The 12,273-nt window shown below is 35.8% G+C and overlaps 1 long non-coding RNA gene across 3 annotated transcripts in view; it reads left to right on the top strand.

The window, feature by feature from the left end:
• LOC103783027 (uncharacterized) overlaps window positions 1-12,273 on the top strand; it is a 224,557-nt gene that overhangs the window by 142,539 nt on the left and 69,745 nt on the right. For all 3 annotated transcript variants that reach the window (XR_010111942.1, XR_608526.5, XR_010111941.1), the window contains exon 2: window positions 6,292-6,506. This is a non-coding gene — a long non-coding RNA (uncharacterized LOC103783027). The remainder of the gene's footprint in view (window positions 1-6,291; window positions 6,507-12,273) is intronic.

The following is a 12,273-nucleotide window of genomic DNA, read 5'->3' on the forward strand; positions in this document are numbered from 1 at the left end:
TTGTGAGAGCCACTCCAAAGATTTCTTTTAGAAAAACAGTCACCACTGCAGCACATTTCAGTGACACAGAGTGGGTTGCAAAAGTTGTTTACCTGTTTGACATATTCACCCTATTCAAGGAACTCAATCTGTCACTTCAGGAGAGAATGACAACTGTGTTCAAGTTGGCAGATAATGTGGCTCCATTCAAAGCCAAACTGGAATTATCAGGGTGATGAGTGAATATTGGGATTTTTGACATGTATCAAACATTAGCAGAGATTTTCAAAGAGACTGAGCCAGGGCCTTCTTTCTCCCAACTGGTTCATAGTCACCTATCAACTTTGCCAAAAGACCTAACCACAAAAGACCCCCAAACTGGGAAAGAATGGATCTGTGACTTATATGTGAATAAGCCAGGTGAATCAACTCTGGCCATGCTAGAAGAGGACCAACTGCTTGATACCGCAAATGACAGTGGCCTTAAAAATATGTTTGATACAACTTCAGGTCTCCATATATTCTGGATTAAAATCAAGGTAGAATATCCTGAGATTGCCACAAAAGCACTGAGGACCCTGCTTCCATTTCCAGCACTCTGTCTTTGTGAAGCAGGATTTTCTGCGGTGACCACAATCGAAGTGAGACTGAACATAAGCAACACATTTTGGGTATAATTGTCTCCCATCACCCCCAGATTGGACTCTATTTGCAGGAAAACAAGCTCAGGGCTCCCACTTACTCTACATCATGCTGAGTTGAATAATTATTTCATTATATATTACAATGTAATAATAATAGAAATAAAGTGCGCAAAATATAATGCAGCTCAACCATCCCGAAACCATCCCCTTCACCCCATCCATGGAAAAATTGTCTTCCACAAAGCTGGTCCCTGGTGCCAAAAAGGTTTGGGACTGCTGAGTTAGAGCACAGATGTGTTGCCTCAGTCCTACCTTAGTAGTGCAAATTCTTCAGAGTCAGAGCTTCATTCTTTACTTGGTCCCGCCCTTAAGCTGTCCAAGCTACTGTAATTCTCTCAGCCCTTGTCCAAGTAAGCCCCCCAGGCAATGACTCACAAATGAGTTTTGTGTTGGCCACAAAACATTTGTAATTTCTAGACTTTAACTACACCACATAGTCACAGCAGGAGGCTTGTGAGCAATATCTGAGGCTCCTTCTGTAACTAATCACTTCCTGCTTATTTTGGAGAAGCTATGCATGACAATGGACTCTGCTAAAAGGGCAATTAGTAAATGCCTTTTACTAATTTCACCTTCAATCTCTTGTATAATCTCCCAGTCCTGTGTGTGTATGTGTGTGTGTGTGTTTTGATAGGGAACCAGAGCTCTCATGTTTGACTACTTTATTCTTTCACTTTTCCTTTCTGTGTTCCAGCGTCTTAAGCAGAAATAGTTTTTTGTTTTTTTTTTAATTTTCTTTCTAATTGGGTGGGAGTATTCCTTATATTATTTCTATCGACTTCATGAAGTAGTTTTTGCCCTTGACTTACTGTAGCTACACTATTGAATGGCTTTAGATGGATCTGGTTTGCTGTAAGAATGGAAAAATATCACCTTAATTCTTCATAATATTGTCTCCATGATACATGCTTACATATATGTACAGATAATATGTATGATATTAATTTTTGTTACCAACATTTATCCGAAAATTTTCCTAAAAAAAGTAGGTGGATGCTTTTTAAAAATCAACCTTAAGATTGCCATCTTCAGTCTTTTTTTCAGCCTTTGCCAGAGATTGCTGGGTCCGTCCACAGACCCTGGCCGGGCTACAGACGAAAGGAGTACTCAGACACAGGTATCCAGTGAAAGAGCAGTTAAGGGACTGCCCGGCAGTAGGTGGCCGAAGAGTAAGCAGTCTCAATAAGCTGGAGCTCTTTGCTTTTATTCAGTACAGACCTAATGCCAAAAGCCTGGAACCAACACAATCTGTGGGTAACTAACATTGTTGTTCCCCCTTGTGGGAGCAGTCTCGAATGGGATGATCAAAGGTTGGTTTCTGGACAATGTAAGCAAAGAAGCCTATTTAGATAAACTCTCTTATATTTCCTTGTACCTACTCCTCGCCCTCTGCCTCAGGGTAAGAGAACAGCTGCCTTCAGCTTATTCTCCCCGGAAGCTTTGCAGAGCCTTCTGACATTTCAAAAGGTCTGCTTCTTTCCCTACAGCTTCTTCCATCACGCTGACCAATCCCCCACAAGAGATAATGCAAAACTTCACTTGCTAGCCTGAACATAATTTTGTGCCCTATGGCTATCAAAATATTTAAATGATGGACAAATTCTTGTATGAGTAAATTATCCTTATGTCTAGTAAGGCTGACTATTCAGTTTAGAGAATTCTAATTATGGAATCTTGACAATAAGACTTTGAATATTTTATATTTCACATATTAGAGTACTCATATGAATCTTCTTGTTATTTCAGTAAATTTTGTATTCAAGGAGTAATTAGGCTTATTTTTGTAAGGAAGTAAATTCCACCTCAGGAGAACTGTTTAGTGACTTCACTTCCTCTTCTTGAAACTCTCAGAGAAAAATGGAAATGCTTCATGCAAGAGATAAGTCTTCAAAACAACATTTGGTGCATTAAAAATTTATTATAGGTGCCAGGATAAATTTGGTGCTACATAACTTTCCTGAACCAATAATGTTTTAAAGATATTTATGATGCATTATCTGAAATACATTTAAAAACTCATTCTGAAAACTACACAATTCAACTTTTTTTTAATGTAAGCATTACAGGATTTGTTTTTATTATTGTACTTTAAGTTGTGGGTTACATGTGCAGAATGTGCAGATTCATTACATAGGTATATGTGCCATGGTGGATTCATGAACCCATCAACCTGACATCTACATTAGGTATTTCCCCTAATGCTATCCCTCCCCCAGCCCAACACTCCCTGACAGGCCCAGTGTGTAATGTTCCCCTCCCTGTGTCCATGTGTTCTCATTGTTCAACTTCCACTATAAGTAAGAACATGTGGTGTTTGGTTTTCTGTTCTTGTGTTAGTTTGCTGAGAATGATGGTTTCCAGCCTCATCCATGTCCCTGCAAAGGACATGAACTCATCCATTTTTATGGCTGCATAGTATTCCGTGGTGTATATGGGTTGGTTCCAAATCTTTGTTGTTGTGAACAGTGCCATAATAAACATAAGTGCATGGGATTTATAATCCTTTGGGTATATACCCAGTAATGGGATTATTGAGTCAAATGGTATTCCTCATTCTAGGTCACTGAGGAATCCCCACACTTTCTTCCACAATGATTGAACTAATTTACACTACCACCAACAGTGTAAAAGCGTTCCTATTTCTCCACATCCTCTCCAGCATCTGTTGTTTCCTGACATTATAATGATCACTATTCTAACTGGCATGAGATGGTATGTCATTGTGGATTTGATTTGCATTTCTCTAATGCCCAGTGATGTTGAGCTTTTTTTCATGTTTGTTGGACGCATAAACGTCTTCTTTTGAGAAGTGTCTGTTCATATCCATCGCCCACATTTTGAAGGTGCTGTTTCTTTTTTTTCTTGTAAATTTGTTTAAGTTCTTTGTAGATTCTGGATATTAGCCCTTTTTCAGATGAATAGATTGCAAAAATTTTCTCCCATTCTGTAGGTTGCCTGTTCATGCTGATGATAGTTTCTTTGCTGTGCAGAAGCTCTTTAGTTTAATGAGATCCCATTTGTCAATTTTGGCTTTTGTTGCCATTGCTTTTGGTGTTTTAGTCATGAAGTCTTTTTCCATGCCTGTGTCCTGAATTGTACTGACTAGGTTTTCTTCTAGGGTTTTCCTGGTTTTAGGTCTTATGTTTAAGTCTTTAATCCATCTTGAGTTAATTTTTGTATAAGATGTAAGGAAGAGATCCAGTTTCAGCTTTCTGCGTATGGCTAGCCATTTTTCCCAACACCATTTATTAAACAGGGAATCCTTTCCCCATTGCTTGTTTTTTCAGGTTTCTCAAAGATCAGATGGTTGTAGATGTGTGGCGTTATTTCTGAGGCGTCTGTTCTGTTCCATTGGTCTATATATCTGTTTTGGTACCAGTACCATGCTGATTTGGTTACTGTTATTTACCTAGTAGTCATTAAGGACCAGGTTGTTCAGTTTCCATGTAGTTGTGCAGTTTTTTGTGAGTTTCTTAATCCTGAGTCCTAATTTGAAACTGGACCCCTTCCTTACAGCTTGTATAAAAATTAGCTCAAATGTATTAAAGGCTTAAATGTAAAATACAAAACCGTAAAAACCCTAGAAAGAAATCTAGGCAATACCATTCAAGACATAGGCATGGGCAGAGATTTTATGACTAAATCACCAGAATCAATTGTAACAAAAGCAAAAATTGACAAATGAGATCTAATTAAGAGCTTCTGCACAGCAAAAGAAACTATCATCAGGACAAACAGACAACCTACAGAATGGGAGAAAATTTTTGCAAGCTATCCATCTGACGAAGGTCTAATATTCAGAATCTACAAGGAACTCATACAAATTTACATAAAAAATCCCCAACAAAAAGTGGGCAAAGAACATGAACAGACACTTCTCAAAAGAAGACATTCATAAGGCCAACAAACCTATGAAGAAAAGCTCAACATCACTGATCATTAGAGAAATGCAAATTAAAACCACAATGAGATATCATCTCACAGCAGTCAGAATGGCAATTATTAAGAAGTCAAGAAACAATAGATGCTGGTGAGGTTGTGCAGAAATAGGAATGCTTTTACATTGTTGGTGGGAATCTAAATTAATTGAACCACTGTGGAAGACAGTGTGGCAATTCCTCAAGGATCTAGAACCAGAAATACCATTAGACCCAGATATCCCATTACTGGGTATATACCTAAAGGAATATAAATCATTCTGTTATAAAGATACATGCACCTGTATGTTTATTGCAGCACTATTCATGACAGCAAAGACATGAAATCAATCCAAATGCCCATCAATGATAGACTGGATAAAGACAAACTGGTACATATACACCATGAACACTATGTAGCTATAGAAAGGACCAAGATCATGTCCTTTTCAGGGGCATGGATGAAGTTGGAAACCATTATCCTCAGCAAACTAACACAGGAACAGAAAACCAAACACCACATGTTCTCACTCATAAGTGGGAGGTGAACAGCGAGAACACATAGACACAGGGTGGGGAACAACACACACCAGGGCCTCTCGGGGGCAGGGGGATAAATAGATAATGCATTTGGTACTTAATACATAGGTGATGGGTTGATAGGTGCAGCAAACAAAACAGGTTTATTTACCTATGTAACAAACCTGCACATCCTGCACATGTATCCCGGAACTTAAATAAAATTTAAAAAAGAGGACTCCTAGTAGATGCCTAGACCTTACATATATTATGTTTTTCCTGTACATACATACCTATGGTAAAGTTTAATTTATAAATTAGGCACAGTAAGAGATTAACAACAGTAGTTAATAATAAAACAGAACAATTATAACAAAATATTATAAAAAAATTTACATGGACATTGTCTTTCCTTCTCTCTCTCCCTTTAAAAATACCCTATTGTATAATACCTTACTCACGTATTTTTGAATCAAGGTTGACCTGGGGTAACTGAAACTATAACAAGCAAAATGACTGATAAGGTGGAACTACTAAATGTTTATATATGTAAACATTACCTTGTACTTTCTCTTAACTCACCACTGTTTTTGCCACATCAAAAGACTTCAGTAAACTTTACCACGAATGCTTAGTTTCTAGGCTAGGAAATTACCTGACAATTCTATTTCTGTGGAGAATTTGAGACAGCTATATAGATAGAAGGCACAAAACCAAGTTTCCTAGCTGTAGAATGTAGTTGATGACAGGGCATCTTTATTAATAGAGAATTTGGTCTATATTATAAGGCCAATGAAGATTATAGAACAGGAAAAAAAGGTTAAGGTTAGCACTATCCAGTTTCCAACACAGAGAAGCAAAGGTACCTTGAAACTCAAGGAGGATATACACTCCTTGATGTAATATTGCTTGGAAGAAAGGATATTGTTATGAGGAAGCTAACATATTACAATGGCTAAGGTATGTGAAACCAGCAGGTAGCATAACCATGCAATTTTTCATTCACACTTGAGGAATGAAGGTGCCTCAAAATATAACCAATAGGCATTTTTTGTTCTACAACATTTTCAAGCAGGCAAACAGATATTTAGTCATGCTATCAAGAAGGCTTTATCACAAGCCTCATTGGTTCAAAGTGCTGAAGCTACTCTGTGTTCTTTCCCAACGTGCAGATATTTTGCTTACAAATGGAACACATCAAATCAAGCTTTTGTGAACTTGAGGGAAGAAACAAAGAATATGAAGCCTAAATGGAAGTGTCAGGAAATGGTCGCCTTGCGGACAAGGAAACAGCAGCCTGGAAGGCCAGGAGAGGGCAGACTACCCACCTAACCCTCTGCAGAATTTTGTGTGGACCCTGGAGACCAGAAACTAACTTCTCCTGCAGGTATATGTTCCCCCATGCCGGCCAGAAAGCACAGAGAAGGAACAGTTCTCCCTGGGTCCTTAGGATTGGACAGCTGGCTTTAGTCCCAACCAGTCATATCAATAATAAATATTACTACTTTAATACTAGCAACAATGATATAAATTATGGTCATTATCCTTTCCTCACATTTCAGACCCTAAATCACATCCTATGAAACAAATTAGACAAAGATAACCAATAGAGTCCTCTTTAATGTGGGGATTTTTTTTCAATGTATTTATGTTCTTTATATCCTCTGTTTTAGAAAATATTTCTTGAAATATAATTTTGCTATGTCTATTTCCTTAATCCTAGATATTGTATAGTCTTTGTATGTCAATTTGTGGTGTAATCAAGGCAATTGAAAAATATAGTTGACTGAGAATAACTAAAATATTGATTAAATACAGTCGGCCTCCTTTTTAGGAAACTGGCCTTTTCTGAGCCATCCAACAGTTTCTAAATAGTCCAATAGATAGAACAATGAAAAAAATTAAAAAAAAAAAACTTTAAAAATAGCCCAAAGCCATGAATAGTAAATTATTTTTTAAATTCTATATATGTTGGCCCTAGAGTAATTTTTAATCTCTTATTCTCAGAAGACATTTTTTTTCTCTTTGAAATCAATGACCTTGGTACTTAGAGCTTGATAAATTTTAAGATGTTCCCCTATTTTACATTTTAAAAAATTTACAATCATTATTATGTCACTCATGAATGCTGTAATAAAAAAAGAGGAAATAAAGCCTTGTTTTTTGTCAATGCTTATGTAGGTATAACATCCAGAAAACATTAGTCTTTTGGGGAAGATTTAAATGTTTCCATTTTAATAGGTCAATTAATTTATTTGAACAAAAGCATCATTTTAGAAGGAAACAACAGGATGTGTCTGTACTTGACCAGTTGCAGCTCATTTGCTGATGTTTTCGTCTAAGCATAGGACATCAGTGAACAACAGAAATTTCTAGTAAAAATGATTGCGGAATAATAATAAAAAGCACTTACATGTCTTTATGATGTGCTTAGCACTATTTTAACCAAGGAGATGGCTATTTAGCTTATCTTCATTTTACATGTGAGAGAATGAGGCAGCAAATAAGGAACACAGCTGAGATTAAAGCCCAGGCTATCTGGCTGTATAATTAGCAACAAAGGTAAGGGAGAACAAAAATTAGGTATGTTAATATAGGAATAGGGAAAGTCGCTGAAAGTTAAAGTTTCAATGCAATATGTATTTATAAGCATATTACTCATCCAATGTTGGTTTGAATATCCAAAAGTCATTTCACTGATTAATTCAGTAAATAACCATTGGGTCCCCTTTAGTCAGTTTCCAAAACCACACTCTATTCTTTTCATTTTCACTTTGCATTTGACTGTCCTATACCAGCTCATTTTCCCTCTACTGTGTGTGTGTAAGTTTTATGGGGTGTGTGTGCGTTGGTGGGGGGAGAGAGAGAGAGAGAGACAGAGGAGGGAGAGTTGGGTACAGCTCTTTTTCAGATGTGATTACCTTCGGAAGGTTTGAAAATGATGGTTTAATGCAACCTTTTTTCTCTGATTCTCAGTCTTGGGTATATTTGGGGATTTTAGGGTTTAGGCTGCCGCCAAGAAGACTGCTACTGTTATCATACTGAACAGATGCTGCCAACTCTTAAGCTCCAGATATTTCTGTAGAAGCTCTTCTAACTCTTTTAAGAGTTTGCTCAGAAAAGCAAAAGGTAGGATCAGGCTACTGCAAATCTGCCTGTGGTATTTTATCCTGCAAGGTGACAGGTTTATTTAAGATGAAACTTCCAAGTCATGAGCCAGTTCAGAGAGAGTTCTTAATTATTTTTTTCTAAACTTTGTTTATACCAACTTTTAATTCATTTGGCTTAAATGGAATTTTATTGAGGCTATAAGGAGCAGTCTCCATGCTGGGATTTGCACAGAACCAAAAACATTATCCAAGACTAAGTAACAGCTGGAAAGAAACTATGGGACCTCCCACATAACCACCACTGAGAGCTAGACAATGGGTGAGTTATTTGACAGAGTAATAGCAACAGCTGCCAAGTAGGTCTTTTTTTTAAATTCAACTTTGAAACTCTCAGAATTGAAATGAGCAGACTTGGTAGAGCTATTGGGAGTGGGAAAAAACATTCTTAGAATATTCCTTTGCCAAATGAAACCTACTGTGTCTAAAAATCTGCCAAGTCATCTTTCATATCATTATAGCATACTTAGTTCAGGAGTATTTTATTGGGCATGAATATTACTTTAACCTGTAGGTCTAACATCAGTTCTATATAGCACAAATTTAACTATTGATAATTATTTGATAAATCAAATAATGTACATAACCAAGATGTGTTGCCTGAATAATTTAAGTCATCTTCTCCAAATAGTTTGTTATCTACAAAAAATCACATAGACATCTGAAAATCTATCTCACTCATAAGTACATATTTTTAATATATATAATATATTAATATATGTTTATATATATGTTAATATATAATATAATATCTATTTTTATATAGTAAAAAATAATTTAATATATACTCATAAGTACAGATTTTTTAATAATTCAATATAACCTTGCCAAATTAGAGTGATTATTTTTTTGTTTAAAATGAGATTTAATTTCAAAACAAAAACAGATATATGATACATAATTTATAGTAGATTTTCTTTTCTGTCTTTACTAAAATATCACATTTATCAGATTGGTGTTACTCCGCCTCACGCATTTAGCTACTCAAGTATTTATTAACTGAAAGTAAGTCTTCATCATTATTCTCCCTAATACTGGTCAAATCCCTATGTATGCTGACTGCCACAAATAAATCATAGAAATAAAATGTGTAAGAAACTTATAATCTAAGGCAATTTTGCAAAGTAGAAATAAAAATACACTCATTCATATAAATTTTTCTTAGGATTTCCTTTATGTCTCCCCACTTAGTAGGCATACTCAACATTAAATCAAACGTATAAAAGCAATATTATTTGTAACATGTCCAGCAATCTAGTTCACCTGGAGTTACTCTAAACTACAAAGCCAATAGAGTTTTTAGGGACATGGCAAGGTTTAACATCAGAATCTGTATTTTTCAGCTGGGAAATGGACAATCTCATAGCTAAAATGAAGAACATATTTGGAGAGCACATAATATACATGAGGCTTTTTAAATGAATTACTGTTTTATGAAAGAAGATAATAGGAATAATTTCATTTTATTTTTTTTCTACTTCATATTAATAGTGGAACCTGGCTGTGAATCCTCATAGAGATTCAAACCATGTCCTACCAATTGTTTGGCTGTGTAAAATTGTATTGAAGAAAAAAGATTATTATCGTATTTTGTTATATTGTCTTTCTGTTTGATCATTTAGTTGTAATTTGGGGAGCTTCCTTACTTTTAAAGGTACACTTAACAGCGTTGTGAAATCATGCTTTGCAGAGGCAGGTTCTATTATCAAATAAATTTTTATTCTGGTAAAATAGACAATTCAGAAAGATGAAGAATGGTGGTCTTTGATAGCTATATGATTGTTCACTTTTGCCCACATAGACAAGAAAGACTCCCTCGGAAAAATCTTTGAGATAAGAAAATATAAATTAATGGATAAAAATGTAAGGGCATTTAAAGTGGATGTTCAATCTTTGTTGCAGCCAGCAGGAGCCTTGAGCGGCTGAATTTTTGCTGTGGCAAGAACAGGAATGAGCTGTCCTTATCAGTGTATTCATAAAAACCAGTTGTTTTATGAGAGGTTCATACAAGTTAAAACTTGAAACAAATGCGGATAAGAATAAAAATATTCTCGAGGAATAAACCCCTTTAAACTATTTGTATTCTTTTGACTTTGGAAGGTAATTCTTGTAAAAGTGCATTCTGAACTAACTACTGAAGCCTGAACTTGTTGGAGAGTAGTGAAAATGGCAAGTCTGACATCAAAGTTTTACTATTTACATTACTGTAAATTCAGATTTCAATGTTTTGGAAAAAAAGGTATTTTAGCAATGGACTCTTTAAAAACTTTTTTCACAGCACAACTCACAGTTAGTTCCAAGGTGATTAAGTGCTTAAGGGCAGCTAGCTGTTCCTGTCCCTAACTAACAAACTTTTATTGGATAACCTTGGGAGGCTTGATGAATTTGGTTTGGTTGGTCGTTAGAAATGAGCATTTTGCCCTTGAAGGATTACACAGACTACCCTGGAAGCAAAATGGCTAAAACTCAGTCACGTATCAGTGAGCTTCTGTGTGTCCAGCCTTTGCACCTCTGGAGTTCCTTGCCCATGAGATTCCACTGCCTACTCCAAGTCCTTCAGCCCATTCCTTTCTGTCACTATGAATAAACATACAGTATTTCAAAACTAAAATGACACTTGTCCTCATCGCAGAATTTTTTCCATTTCCCTTTTATTCCCTATTTAATTAAATGCATAACCATATATCATGTGCTCAAACCTGAAACCTAGAACTCATCTCTGATTCCTCGTTATCTCTGAGTCTTATTACTTCTATGAACAAGTCTTCAAAAATATCTTTGCAATCCTTGTACTACCTTCCATTTCTACTACTACTACGAACATCCAGGGCAGTATCATTTCTAGCTTGTATTAACCATCTTATATCTAACTTCTAGAAACACACACATACACATCAGTTTAACCATATTAGAGGTAACATATATTTTAAAATATAAACTAAAGCTGTTCACATACTAGTTTAAATTATCTTCGTATTTTTCTTTTGCACTTGGAAATACATAAAATTGGCTGGGTGCGGTGGCTCATGCCTGTAATCCCAGCACTTTGGGAGGCCATGGTGGGTGGATCACCTGACGACCTGAGTTCAAGACCAGCCTGAACAACATGGAGAAGCCCCGCCTCTACTAAAAATACAAAATTACCTGGGTGTGGTGGCGCATGCCTGTAATCCCAGCTACTCATGAGGCTGAGGCAGGAGAATCGCTTCAACCCAGGAGGCAGAGGTTGCAGTGAGCCAAGATCATGCCGTTGCACTCCAGCCTGGGCAACAAGAGTGAAACTTCATCTCAAAAAAAAAAGAAATATATAAAATGTATGAAAGTAAGGACTATACATACGCCAATGTATAAGTAGTAACTCTTACCATGCTTTGCACATAGAAGGCATTCTATATTTTTTTAATTCATAAATGAGCAACACAGTGGTTTTGCTGTTATACCTCCCATACAAAGTTAACCCTACTTAGCCAGAGATGACTCTTATACTAGTCCATTGTATGGTATTCTGTGCATTCTCTTAGTCTTTTCATTTTATTCTGTTACAGGAAAAAATGTGTATTCACTTTGGCTACAAACTTAATTAACTGAGAAGAGAAAAATGTTTTTATTATATGTTGTACATTATTTTTGAAAATGTATATCATAATTTTTAAAGTTTATTTATGTATTCATATTGCTTACATAATAACTCCAAATACAGATGCCATTTCTGAAGATGAAGAATTATGTAAGAATGATTTTCTTTGTCCAAAGAGGGTTATTCTCACTTTTCATAGTATAATGGAATTCTAAGGGCAAATGGTAGTTAAGAATGTACTTTTCTGCAAGGAGAATTCATTTATGTCACCACCTGCTAGCACCATCATCAGATTATCTGCCAAATCTCATATTTTACAATATTAATTTAAATACATTTATTTTTCAATATCTTCTATTGGCTTAGAGTAATCTAAATTTTAAAATCAAATGGTGGCAATTAAATAATTG

The sequence above is a fragment of the Pan paniscus genome, chromosome 3, assembly GCF_029289425.2.
Source record: "Pan paniscus chromosome 3, NHGRI_mPanPan1-v2.0_pri, whole genome shotgun sequence".
In the NCBI taxonomy this organism is placed as follows: Eukaryota; Metazoa; Chordata; class Mammalia; order Primates; family Hominidae; genus Pan; species Pan paniscus.